The sequence below is a fragment of the Macaca fascicularis genome, chromosome 13 (genome assembly GCF_037993035.2).
Source record: "Macaca fascicularis isolate 582-1 chromosome 13, T2T-MFA8v1.1".
Lineage (NCBI taxonomy): Eukaryota > Metazoa > Chordata > Mammalia > Primates > Cercopithecidae > Macaca > Macaca fascicularis.
Genome location: NC_088387.1, coordinates 83962361 through 83977547, shown reverse-complemented (window position 1 = coordinate 83977547; position 15187 = coordinate 83962361).

Below are 15187 nucleotides of genomic sequence, written 5' to 3'. Positions count from 1 at the left end.
GTGACTGGAAAAAGCACAAAAGGTGTGTCTGAAGTGCTGGTGATGTTCTGTTTTTTTAATCTTGGTGCTGGCTACAAGAGTGTGTTCCCTTTATGAAAATTCCTCAAAGTACACTTATTATTTGGTACATTTTTCTGCATTTATGTTATATGTCAATAAAAAATATACCCTGTAAAAGCATGTTTTGAGGTTAGATGATGCAGTCAAAATTGAAAATGTTGGGTTTTGTGGAAAAACAGATGTTCAACCAGCGGGAAGAAAAGTGACGTACACTTGTAGTTGTACAAGTATATTATTGTTATTATTACTGGATTATTACTGGAGATAAATATGTCATCACCAAGGAATCTTGGTGAATGTTTACCTGTAGGTGTTGGAAGAAGAAAACAAAGAGGTGGAAACAGACCAAGAAATGAATGCACATAGAAGACAGGCTAAAGAACACTTCAAAGAAAAGAGAGGGGCAGCTAATCATCAACACAAAAGCACCACAGTGGTTAAGAGTGTGGGCTTTGGAGCCAGAGTTTCTGGATTCAAATCTTCTAATTTTCATCTATAAAATGGGGCTACTAGTTGATACTACTTCATAAAGTTAATTCATTTGAACAGTGGCTAGAAAGCTCAAAAAGATGAGAAGTAAAAAAAAAGTTTGCTGGATTTAGTAGCTAGAATCAGGCTACAAAGTATGGTGAGAAAGTAGATGCAAAAAGAGGATTTTAATGAGCAACCAGTGTCCAAAAGGCCACAAATTGATTCTCCAGCTTTCTAATATGACACTAGAGTATGTCCAACCTTTCTAATTCCAAAGTACTCACTTGTGGAGGCTACAGATTGGCTCAGGTCCCCATTAGGAAGGAACCTCAAGTCATCTGATCCAGAAAGAAACATTGGTTTTTTCCAGTTTTCTGGGAAGTTTGAAAGCAGAAATACTCACCTTATAGAAGTAATGCCTGGGGTGAGTTTCTGTTTCTCAGGTTAAGAAGTTTCTCCAATAAAATGCATCACAGAAAAGAGAGAAGAGAAGTCCTGAGTAATTGTCCATAGAAGGCCAACTAACAGTTCTATCTAAAGTTTATTTCCCAATGGTACCACTGATTGGAAGGCCACTGGCTAAAATGCACTTGATGTAACTAAGTATTGCGAGTTGAGTCCTTCAGGCTTTCAAGTAAGGATGAGACTGGACCACAACCACAGAGAACTATTGTAAAATCCAAAAGAGATGACATTGTGAAGAAATTACTACACTGAACACTGAGCATAAATTTCTATGTTCCTTGTAGAGAGTGCCAAACAATATATCACAAAATTCATTTAAAAATATTCTTTGAGGCTGGGCGCGGTGGCTCACGCCTGTAATCCCAGCACTTTGGGAGGCCGAGGCGGGCAGATCACGGAGTCAGGAGATCAAGACCATCCTGGCTAACACTGTGAAACCCCGTCTCTACTAAAAATACAAAAAATTAGCCAGGTGTGGTGGCGGGCGCCTGTGGTCCCAGCTACTCAGGAGGCTGAGGCAGGAGAATGGCGTGAACCCAGGAGGTGGAGCTTGCAGTGAGCCGAGATCGCGCCACTGCACTCCAGCCTGGGCGACAGAGTGAGACTCCGTATCAAAAAAAAAAAAAAAAAATTCTTTGACCTAAAAATAATGTGTCCTAAGAAAGGATACACTTATCCTAGAAATTTATCCTAAGGAAGAAGTTCAAAAGGGCTATATGTAATTTTGCAGTATTAATTGTAATAGAAAAAAGAAGTGGAAGTAATAACCAATTGAAAAAAGTTTTTAAAAACAGGGCTGAAAACAGCATAAGTATTAGTGGCTATTAAAATAGTAATTATGAAGTCTATATAAACACATAGGGAAATGTTTATTATGTCTTATAATAAATGAAAAAACAGGAAATAAAAAGATACATAGACTGATTACTATTTTGTACAATATTGTATACATGTTGACAAGAAATCAAAAGGAACATATAAAAACAAAAAAAAGTCAGGAATAGATAATGAGTGGATAGTTTTTTCTTTTCTCAAAAATGTGTCAAGACTCCTGCTTCCAAACTAATATAGGAACAGAAAACCAAACACCACATGTTCTCACTCATAAGTGGGAGTTGAACAATGAGAACACATGGTCACAGGGAGGGGAACATCACACACCAGGGCCTGTCATGGGGTGGGGGGCTGGGGAGGGATAGCATTAGGAGAAATATCTAATGTAGATGACAGGTCGATGGGTACAGCAAACCACTGTAGCACATGTATACCTATGTAACAAACCTGCATGTTCTGCACATGTATCCCAGAACTTAAAATATAATAAAACATTTTTTAAAAATGAACAATTGAAAAAAAAAAAAAAAGACTCCTTCTTCCAGAAAGATGAAACAGATGTGCTTTTCTCATTCCTCTCTCTAAGTACAAGTGAAAATGCTGGATACTGTATATAAAGCAAACATAAGAACATTTTAAAAGGTGAAGAGAAGACAGTAGACCAGCTAGAGACAGTGATGCCCATAGAAAAATATGGTGAGTTCCATGGATTTTCTTTTTGCCTCATATACTCCAGACTTGGAACTAAAGAAGTAGGTAACCTAGAAATGCCAACAAACACAGACCAAAAAACACCCCCAACAAAAGCCTACTCTCCTCAAGCCAAAGGACTAAGAAAAGAGCAGCATAGAAAGACAAAAAAACTTTTAGACAATTTAGACAATAACCACTCTACCCTAGCTAAACATCACAAAAACAAACAAACAACAACAACAACAAAAATACCTGTGGGCCCATGTGGGCCCATCCTCACCCACACAGGCAAGGACAAGTGAGAGCCTAGATTTCCACCCTTGCCAGGCTGTATCAAGACACTCCAAACCCCTCCCCTGCCAGGGTGGTATTAGAGAAGGCCGAAAAGGGAATTAGGACTTTCATTCCAGCTGGCCAGTAACAACCCACCTTCCTCCCTCATGGTACCAGTGGAGAGCTTGTGGAGAACATGAACTTCTTCCCGTCCCACCTAGCAGTAACAAGGGATTTCTCCCCATAAGGTGGTATCAGTCAGGTAGAGAGCTGGGACTTTAATCATCACCCAGCAGTAATGAGGCTACCCTTACCACAGTGTCAGTGGAGACAACATGGAGAGCTGGAACTCCCTCTGCCCAGCAGTAATGAGGAGTCACCCTACCAAGAATTAATAAAAACTGAGTGGGGAACCTAGACTTCTATCTCTACTTGAAATTAACAACATAGCACTCTGCAGCCTTTCCCTGACACAGTGACATCAGGGAAAGCCAGCCAATTTTTGCCAGCTAAAGTAAACTATTGGAATAAAATCCAGAGTCTGATAATATAAAATGTCCAGATTTTAACTTTAAAATTTACTCATCCTACCAAGAACTGGAAATACATCTAATTGAATTTTAAAAGATAAACAATAAATGCCAATGCCAAGATGAGAAAGCTGTTAAATTGTTTTCAACAAAGATTTAAAAGTAGTCACATAAAAAATGCTTTGACAAGCCATTATAAACATACTTGAAATGAATACAAAAATATAAATTCCCAGAAAAAAAAAAAAACAAAGTGTCAGGAAAGAAGTAGAAGAAATAGAGAAGCAGCAGATGAAAATTTTGGAACTAAGAAATAAAACAACTGAAATAAAAAGCTCAGGGGATGGGCTCAACAGCAGAATGGAGAAGACAGAGGGAAAAAATCAGTGAATTGGAAGATAGAACAATAGAAATTACTCAGCAAATAGAGTGGGAGAAAATATGCATAAGGCCTCAAAGACTAGGGGGACAATAACAAAAGATTTAGCATGTATGTCATCAGAGTTCCAGAAGGAGACGAGAAAGAGGGTTGAAAGAGACCACTTGAAGAAATCAGGGCTGCAAATTTCCTAGATTTGGCAAAAAGATATAAACCTACTTCTGAAAGCTAAAAATTTTTTTAAAAGATTGAAAGCAATTAGAGAAAAATGACACCTTCCCTAGGGTGAACACAATTAGAATGCCGGCAGATTTCTCATCAGAAAACATGGAGGCCAGAAGGAAGAGGCATAATATTTTCCAGGGGCTAAAAGAAAAGAACTGTCAACTGAGAATCCTATACCTAGTGAAAATATATTTCAGGAATGGAGGGGAAACTGAGGCATTCTAAAATGAAAGGCCAAATGAAGTTCTCTGAACCAAAGAAAAATAAAAAATAAGGAACTTGGAATATCAGGAAGGAAGAAAGAACTCAATAAACAATAATATGGGTAAATACAATAGGCTTTCCTTCTCCTTATGAATTTTCTAAATTATGTTTGATATTTGATATTTATAACACTGCCTGACAATGTTCTAAATGTGTATAGAGAACATATTTAAGACAATTATAAACAGATAAAGGGAAAGGGGTATAAATGGAGGTAAGGTTTCTATATCTCACTCAAACTGGTAAAATGACAATACCAGTAAACTGTGATGAGTTTGTATATCTAATGTAATACTTATGGCAACCATTTAAAAGGTTAAACAAAGAAATACACTTTAAAAATTGTAGATAAATCAATATAAAATTATTTTAAATGTTTAATTCATAGGAAGGCAGAAAAATGAAAACAAAGAAATGAAAAACAGAGAGAACAAGCAGACTTAACCCTGAATCTATCAACAATTACATGAACTGTCAATGGTCTGTATATACCAATTAAAAGGCAGAGATTGGTAAAGTAGATTAAAAAACATGACCCAACTATATTCTGTCTACAAGAAACTCACTCCAAATAATATATAGGCAAGTTGAAAGTAAATCACATATGAGATGTTACACACATCTATCAGCATGACTAAAAAAAAAAATAGAATGTTGCCAAATACTGGCCAGCATGTGGAGAAACTGGATCATTCATACACTGTTGATGGAAACAGAAAATGGTACAGCTATTCTGGAAACAGTTTAATAGTTTCTAAATAACTAAATATGCCGCTATCATACAACCCAGCTGTTACTCTTCTGCACTCCTGGGCATTGCATTTATCCCAGAGAAATGAAGGCTCTTATTCACACAAAAACTTGTACACCGATGTTTATAGCAGTTTCACTCATAATAGTTAAAAACTGGAAACAGCCCAGATGTCCTTCAATGGGAAAATGGTTAAATAAATTGTAGTACATCCATATTATGGAATACTACTGAGAAATAAAAAAGAGAATAATCTTCTGATACATAAAACAACCTAGATGAATCTGCAGAAAATTATGCTGAATGAAAAAAGAGAAGTCAAAAAGGTTGCATACATTGTGAGTCCATTTATCTAACATTCTTGAAATGACAAAATTATTGAAATGGAGAAAAAATTAATGTTGGCCAGTGATTATGGAGGGGATAAAGATGGGAGAAAAGTATGTGTGGCTATAAAAGGAGGAATCTGGCTGGGCACGGTGGCTCACGTCTGTAATTCCAGCACTTTGGGAGGCTGAGGCAGGTGAATCACCTGAGGTCAGAAGTTTGAGATCAGCCTAACATGGTGAAACCTCGTCTGTACTAAAAATACAAAAATTAGCTGGGCATAGTAATCCCAGCTACTTGGGAGGCTGAGGCAGGAGAATTGCTTGAACCTGGGAGGTGGAGGTTGCAGGGAGCCAAGATCACACCATTGCACTCCAGCCTGGGTGACAGAGCAAGACTCTGTCTCAAACAAAAAAAAAAAAAAAAAAGAGGAATCCTTGTGGTGATGAAAATGTTACATATCTTAACTCTATCAATGTCAATATTCTGGATGTAGGATTGTATTATCATTTTTTAAATGTTACCATTGGGAGAAACTGGGTACAGGACACACAAGATTTCTCTGTATTATTTCTTACAAGTGTATATGAATCTATAATAGTTTCCAAATAAAAAGTGTTTTATGTGTCACATTTCTTTTTATAGCAGACCCTTGACATTTAAGAATAATATGTCCAAACCTTCAAGAATCCTCAAGTACTGGGAAGTGGACATGTTTGCACAGGCTTTCTCTCACATCACACTTCCTGTAGCATCACGCATTCCCTGTACACATCCTCATACCACCTCACTACATTTTGGCTTTTACTGGTGCTTCCTCCTGCCTTTATGTTCATTTTCCACAACATCATCCTTATTCCTCCAGAGCCAATAGATACAGAGAAAATCAAGAGCCTGGTGCTGCTGCAGGGGGCAAGTGCCAGGTCCTGGGCTGCTACAATCCATGCCTCAGTAAAATGCCAAATTGCCACGAAGCATGAGCTTCCAGGGAGGCTCCTGATCAGTGAGAACCACAGTGCTAAATCTGTATGACTCTCTTGTGATACAAAGGCATGCTGTATCACGCTCTTGATGATTATTTCTCATAAAAGAAAAACCAACATTAGTGCCTTTCCACAGTCAAAACCTCACTATGGCATCAGGAGGAATGACACATGCTGGTGGCAATGGGAAATTAAAAAAAAAAAAAAAAATGAATGAATCTTCCTGTTGACTCAGATTGATGTGGAGTGGCGAATCGCGGCAGAGCAGGCTCAGAATGACAGCTTAGCAGACCTGGTGCAGTTGTGCATGGTGCCTGGGTGGCTGTCACAGAAGGCCCTTTGAGTACCTCCCCAGATGAAGCCCCAGCTGGATGCCTGAGCTGTTTTTTTAACCCTAACAAGATCTGTCATTAAACCTTACTGGAGCCTGACTTTGCCTCTTTCCCTTCAGGCCTCTCTAGTGGCGGTCAAAGGTCACGTCATCCTTCAACACAGGCTTCTGGGCCCCCGGCTTTTGTTCCCCAGACCGCATAGTGATGATGGACAAACAGCCTCTTGGCCCTTGGAAGACACACATGAAACCAACGAACCATGGTCTTTAACAAATGGGCCCCTTCAAGGCCAACCAGCCAGCTACAACTACTTATGATATTTACAGCTTTCTGTCTGCACAGATTAAACCCAGGGAATGAAAAATGGACTCCTTAGTCTGGTAAACTTATGTCATTCCTTATTAACACAAATTAAGAACAGAGCTAGATTTTGTTGAGAAACAACTTCTGCTTCTAAAAACAATCTGGGGTGAGAATAGGAACATTTCTGGGGACAAGGACTTCTTATACAATATTAGTGTTTGGTGCCTATTTTATGATAATTTCATAAACACACTGTGTTGTTTTCTAGCAACAGAATATATTTTGGCCAAGAGCAATATTTCTCACTTATTTATTGTCAATTAGTGCTGTAAATAGACACCTTGTGAATGCATTCTGCAGCAAAGAATCAGCGTGAAAGCAATAAGACCTTGGCAGCCCAAGTTATCATCTTTTTGTTTGAAATGTGGACATCGTTTCTGAAGACACATCAGCAGTTTGGATGCTGAGGCTGAGGGAAGTGTTATTTCATTATCTTTTCAATCTGAGAATCATAGGTCTAAGGGCAGTGAATTTTGGCTGGATAATCCTTTTTCCAAAGAAAGCATATGCACGAGCTCAATGTGTTAATTTAAAACCAGAAGTGCTTTAAGTTAAGTAGGAGGTCAGAGCTTGGCCTGATCAGCAACTCTACCTGTCCATGCCCACCCCATCCCAAACCCCCACCCAAGAGCCTTCCCTGAAGAGGTTCTGTAGAGCATAGCTTGAAAATCAGGTCTGTCACATATGTCTGGAACTAGTTGCCAGAAGACCAGGGTGCCTGATGAACCTTCTGCAAAACTATGCAGCTTGGGGAAGCGCCACAGTCTCACTGTGCCTGGTTTCCTTATCTAGTAAACATGACTCCCTTTTTCCACCGGCCCCAAGGAGCTACAATGAGGATCAATATGGAATAGAGAGGCAAGTGTGTTGATAAGCCCATGTGTAAGGATTATAGCTCATAATAGTTGTTGTTTTAAACAACTTCATTGATGTAATTCACATACAATTCACTCATTGAAAGTATACAATTCAATGGTTTTAGTATATTAACAGAGTTGCACAAATATCACATTCAATATTAAAATGCTTTCATTATGCCAGAAAGAAACCCCATACTCGTTGGCAGTCACTCCCCATTTCTCCCCAGCCCACACGCAGCCCCAGGCAACCACCGATCTACCTTTTATCTGCATAGATTTGCTTATTCTAGACATTTTGTATAAATGGAATAATACACAATCCTTTGTAACAAATTTTTTTAATTTAGCATAATATTTTCAAGATTTATCACTATTTTATTTTTATTGCAAAATAATATTCCATTGCAGGGATACACCCCACTTTGTTTATCCATCTACCAGTCATGGACATTAGGGTTGTTTCCAACTTTTAGCTATGATGAATAATGCTGCTATGAACCTTCACGTACAGGGTGGTTTTTTGTTTGTGTTTGTTTTTGTTTTTGTGGATGTGTGTTCTTACTTATCTTGGGTGCATACCTGGGAGTAGAACTGCTGAGTCATATGGTAGCTCTGGGTTTAACCTTTTGAGGAATTACTGGGCTGTTTTCCAACACAGTTGCACCATTTCACATTCCTACCAGCAGTGTATGAGGGTTCTAATTTCTCCATATCTTTGTCAATATTTGCTATTACCCATCTTTTTGACCTTCCTTTTTGTACTCACCATCCTACTGAGTGCAAACTAGTATCTCCTGATGATTTTGATTTGCATTTTCCTGATGGCTCGTGATGTTCAGGATCTTTTCATGTGCTTATAATGGGTCTTTACTTTTTAAGATAATGGCAGGAAATTTAACAGAGAATCAAGTATCAAGATAGATAGAACTCTGCAAGCATCAATCATTTTCTATGTGTCAAGTGTACTTCTCACTTGAAGATTGGAAAATATCTTTGCTTAAATTATGACAACGGTCTGTCTCCTCCAATATTCAACCCCCCTTCCCAAATCACCTAACTCCATTATTATGTTTCAAATTGGGCCAAACTCTAATGCAAGAAAGATGTTTTCTTCAAAATTCTGAAAAACAAATGAGCTCCAAGACCTAGCCAGTAACTCACTTTCTCAATAAATGCCAACATTCCAGATCATCCAAATGGCACAAGACTGCCACTCCACACCACCCTGGAGGGCAGGATTCACATGCGAGTCTGTGTGCCTAGCATCCATGGGAGGCAGGCCCCCCCCCAACACACCTTTAATGGGCTGCATCCCTGTGAATTGTACTTTGGTCAATCATGGGAGTTGTTTTGCACTGGCCCAACAGGCATCTACGTGGTGACCAGGTAGGGTGTAAGGGCAGAGTTAGATTGGCTTCATGGATCTGTTCTGTTCACCTAACCATTGATTTAACAGGCTTGCCTAGAGGAGTGGCCACCCCAACATCTACAGAAAGTACTTCCTCAGTCACAGCCAGTTACTAATGACAGCTCTGTACAGTGGTTAGGAGCAAGAGCTGGCACTGACTCTTTGATCAAGGAGTCTCGATCAAAGCCCTTCCCCATCTTCTGCAAGTTCCATGATCTTACAAAGATTCCTTTATGCCTCTGGATCTTAGTTTCCTCATCTGTGAAATAGTGTGATTAATGATACATTGCTCTAAGAGTTGTGAAAATTAGTGCAACAATGTATACAAAACATTTAGCTGAGTGCTTAGTACATAGTAGGTCCAGAGCTGGTGTTATTATTATTTTTATTACCAGCAGTCCACTATTCACAAGGATTTCCAGCTTCTAAGTCTTCATATTAACCGTTCCCTTTGTACAGAGTGCTGTTTCATACACTTTTCCCAGGTAATTCCTACTAATCCTCTAACCTGGCTTATAGGGACCCCTCCAGGAACCCTCCCTTCCCTGTACCCCCAAGAGGAGGTGCCCCACATAGAAGCTCACAAGCTCCAGATAGTCCATATCACCCTGTCTCCAATTGCCTGTGTGCTTGCCTGTACCGGCCAGCAGACACTGGGCTCCTGCAATTGGTGGGAACTCCATCAATATTTGTCCTCATTTTGCCTGTCCCTGAATCTGAGTAACAGCTTCTTTGCCATTCTCAATGACTCCTTCAAAGGAAAAGAATCTAATATTTTCTGAGTATTCACCATGTGCCAGTAATTTTCCTATGTTAGTTCACTGATTTCCCTAATAGAAGATTGGGTGAGGTAGGCATTTCCCTGCTTTTAGAATAAGGAATCAGTGGCTCAGGGGGTTAATTAACTGAATTAACTAACCACAGTGTGCCTAAGGTCTCACAGGCGCAGGGTTGAGGCTGGCACCCAGAGTCAATGTTTTTGCACCACATCCACAGAGTTTTGCCCTGTCCTCCTTAAGATTCAGTCCCGTTTAAGCTACAGGCTCACTTAGCTACTTTCCCTTCTTTCTTTCTTTTCTTTCTTTCTTTCTTTTTCTTTCTTTCTTTCTTTCCTTCCTCCCTCCTTCCTTCCTCTTTCTTCCTTGCTTCCTTCCCTCCCTCCCTTCCTTCCTTCTTGCTTTCTTCTTTCTTTCTTTCTTTCCTTCTTTCCTTCTTTCTTTCTTTCTTTCTTTCTTTCTTTCTGTCTCTCTTTCTTTTTTTTATTTGACTTATAAGCTACAAAAACTTATTTCTCATAGTCTGGAGGCTGGACGTCTGAGATCAGGGTGCCAGCAAGGTCATGCCCTGGTGAGGGTGCTCCTCCAGGTCACAGACTGTTACTTTCTCCCTGTGCCCTCACAGGGAGAAGGCGCCTCAGCTACTTCACTTGCTGTTGTCGGCTGCCTGAAATAATACATTTTTTCCCCTTATCCTTTATTATAAAAACACTCAATACTTTACTAAAATGTGTTCCATTTGTCTAGCTGGTTTGGGATGTTTAGGAGGAGTCAGGGGCAAATCCTCCCTGGGGGCCTTTCCCAGGGAGGAGAGTTTGAGTACAGTTAGCATGGATGGGGCTGCTGAGGTCTGGTAGTCAGAGACAGGTCCCCTGGGGAATCAAAGATGAGGACAACAGAGGAAAGGTGGAGGTTTGGCAGGGGATAGCAGACAATGGCTGTGGTTGTGCCTCTGACTGACAGTTTCCTGAGAGGCTTTGCAGTTTGAGCTGTTACACATCTGCTCTGGGTCAGTGTCCCCAGAACTTCTCTGTGCTGCCCCAGCCCTGCCAGCAGGCAGGACTATTCACGAGGAATCACATGGGATTGTAAACCCCTGGGGCTTGGAGGCACCTCTCCTCCTCATGGGGAGACTGTCATAAAGGTGGTTGCTTCCAGGGAAAGGCAGTGGCTGTACACAAGGACTCATTTTTTCTGTCAAAATGAAGAACTCCAGAAGCAGCACATGTATTTGGCAGCACATCTGTTATTCACCAGCATCTGTTTTGTGCAACATGATTGTTAATGAACTGAAAAGGATCCTGCTGCTGCTGCTGCTGCTGTTATTTTGAGGACACAGGAAGCAAAATCAGGAGTTCATTTGTTCCTTAGTTTGTTCAACAAATCTGTATTGAGCACCTCCTCTTTGCAAAGTAAAGAAGAGAAAAAAATGAGATGAGGTTACGGTCTGAGTCCTCTAGACAAGTGTTGGGGCAAAGGCTGTATTTGTGAGTAACTATTGTATCTGTGCATCTCATGCACATTGAGCACTCAACAAAGGAAGGGACCCAGCTACAGCAAATCAGTCTGCATCGAGGAGGTGAAGAGTAGAACCTCCACAGGCCAGCAAGAAACAAAAAGCATTCCAGGTGGAGGGAAAAGCATTAACAAAAGTGGAGAAGGGAAAGCAGAACATATGAGTGAGAATTGTGAGTGATTTCTTTTTGACTAAAAACAAAATTATATGAAGGAAGGAAATAATTCTGGCAATGCAATTGGGGCAGGATCTTAAGGGCCTTAAATGTCACACTAAGAAGTTTGCAAGCCACCAAATAGCTTAAGTAAGTGATAGAGTGTCCTGACTGGGGATATATTTCAGAAAGATAAATTTGCAAACAGCATACAAGATGGACAATGGTCAAGGTGGGAGAGAATAAAACCAAATATAACAGAATCTGATAAGAGACTTGCATCAATCAGTATAGATCCAATTATACTATAGTAACAGACAACCCTCAAATCATAGCAGCTGAAACAATAAGGGTTTATTTCGCTTATGCTATGTGTCACTCATGAGTTAGCTAGAGGCTCTGCTCCTCATACCCTCTCTCCCAAATCCAAAATGTCAGAGAAGCTAAGATTGCAAATACTGCCAGATGCTTTGACAGGGGAATACCTCATATCATATACAAAAATGAACTCAAAATGCATCAAAGATCTAAATGTAAGAGCCCAAATTACAAAACTATTAGAAAAAAACATAGGGGTAAATCTTCATGACCTTGGATTTAGCAATGGATTCTTAGACATGACATCAAAAGTACAAGCAACCAAAGAAAAAATAAATAAATGTTAGACCTCAACAAAATTAAACACTTTTTTGCTTCAAAGAACACCATTAAGAACAAAGAACACCATCAAGAAAGTGAATAGACAACCCAAGGAATAGGAGAAAATATTGACAAATCATATATCTGATAAAGGACTTGTACCTAGAATATATAAAGAACTCTTACAAGTCAGTAATAAAAAGACAAATAACCCAATTTGAAAATAGTTAAAAAAATTGAATGTTTCTCCATACAAGATACACAAGTAGCCAATAAGAACATGAAAAGATGTCCAACATCATTAGTCATTAGGTAAACACATGTCAAAACCATAATGATATAGCCACTTCACACCCAATAACAGGGCTGTAGTTTTAAAAAAGTCAAATAATAACAAGTGTTGGTGAGGATGTGAAAATATTGAAACCTTCATACACTGCTGGTGGAAATATAAAATGGCACCATCACTTTGGAAAACAGTCTAACAGCTCATCAAAAATTTAATCATAGACTTTCAATTTGGCCCAGCAAATCCCCTCCTGGTTATATACCCGAGAGAAATGAAAACAGGATCAGGCATGGTGGCTGGTGCCTGTAATCCAAGCATTTCAGGAGGCCAAGGCAGGCAGATCACTTGAGGCCAGGAGTTTGAGACCAGCCTGGCCAACATGGCAAAACCCCACCTCTACTAAAAATACAAAAATTAACCAGACATGGTGGTGTGTGCCTGTAGTCCCAGCTACTTGGGAGACTCACACAAGAGAATCGCTTGAACCCAGGAGGTGGAGGTTGTGGTGAGCCAAGATTGCGCCACTGCACTCCAGCTTGGGCAACAGAGTGAGACTCCATCTCAGGAAAAAAAAAAAAAAAAGGAATAAAAACAGGTCTACATAAAAACTTGTATGTGAATGTTCACAATGGCATCATTCATAATAGCTAAAAGCAACCCAAATGTCCAACAGCTGATGAATAAACAGAATGTGGTATATACGCACAATGGAATTTTATTTGGTCATAATAAAGAATGAAGTACTGATACATATTACAACATAGATGAACCTTGAAAACAAGTGAAAGAAGCCAGTCACAGAAAAGCCATATTATATGATTCCATTTACATAAAATGTCCGGAATAAACAAACACATACAGATGAAAGTAGAGTAGCTTAGGGCTGAGGGGGATGGGGAGATTGGAGGGAGATAGCTAATGTGTACAGAGCTTCTTTTTGAGTTGATGAACTATTCTGAAGTTCATTGTGGTGATGGTTGCACCACTCCATGGATATATTAAAACCATTGAATTGTATTGTTTAAGTGGGTGAATGATGGTTGCACCATTCCATGGGTATATCAAAACCATTGAATTGTACTCTTTAAGTGGGTGAATGGTATGGCATGTGAATTATATCTTAATAAAGCTATTACAAAAAACGGAAGTGAACATTGCGTTAGAGCACTTTATGTTCCTAAAAAAAAAAAAAATGGCTTCCAATTTCATCTAGCTGAATTGTGCATTAGGTATCCTTGTATCCCACAGAAGGACCAGAAGTACATGGCTGGCCTTTCCTGGTTTCTGTGCACATAAAAAGAGTAAGCAAAATGTTTGCACTACCTCTGACTTCTGCCAATACTCAGGGTCTTACCGAGGGTCCACCCATTATACTCATTGGACTCCTAAGGATGTCGGTTGTCCTAGATGAAGAATGTAACAGGACATTTTGGTGGCTTATGAAAAGCTGCTATTCCCAACACCCACCACTTGGTACAGAACTCGGGAGGAAAGAGACAGGAAATGTTAATGGGGCTCAAGATGCTTCTAAGGAGGAAATGGACCAAGCCCTAGAGTTTTTCCCTTAAGGAAACCAATGTTACTAGATTCTTTGTAATATACTGAGCATTAACAGATGTTCTCAGTCAAGAAAGGACACCAATTAGAATCTCAACAGGTGTGAAAGGAGTCTAGAGCAAAGAGTGGCTCAGGGGCAGGCCCTTGGCTGTGGTAGAGGGAATAGTAGAGACCATCCAGGTGTCCCTCATGGTCCCAAGACAGGAGCAAGAAAGATGGTAAAGAACACTCAGGGACTCAGGTGTCTACACAGTGGAAAGCCTCCTAAGAAGGACAACCTGGAATTCCTGCCCAGAGCAAAAAATAAAGATACTGTATAAAATGGTATGACTGAGGCACAGCTTTGTTTGCTGGTTGAGGATATTTAGACCTCACGCTTAACTAAAACCCTGCCAGCAAGTAATTCTCCAATGCCAATTTTAATGAGATATCACCTGTTAGTTCTGTAAAGATAATGAGCTTCAGTTGAATTTAAGATTAGCATTGTGATATTACCAGAAGCAGCATGAAATGTATATCTACCTTCATTATTTCTGGAAGAGAAATTGCGAATAGAAAAACTTTTTATTGCCATAATCACTGCAGTTGTTTATTGAATGGGAGCAAGTCAGTACATACCCAGGCAGGCTATCCACATTGTATGGGCCCCTGGATTAGTCTGTTCTTGCATTGCTTTAAAAAAAATACCTAAGATTGGCCGGGCGCGGTGGCTCATGCCGTAATCCCAGCACTTTGGGAGACCAAGGTGGGTGGATCACCTGACTTTGGGAGTTTGCAACCAGACTGACCAACATGGTGAAACCCCTCTGCTAAAAATACAAAATTAGCTGGGCCTGGTGGTGTATACCTGCAATCCCAGCTACTCAGGAGGCTGAGGCAGGAGAATTGCTTGAACCCAGGAGGCGGGGGTTGTGGTGAGCCGTGATTGCACCATTGCACTCCAGCCTGGGCAACAAGAGCGAAACTCTGTCTCAAAAAAACAAAACAAAACCCTAAGATTGAATAATTCATAGAGAAATGAGGTTTAATTGGATTGAG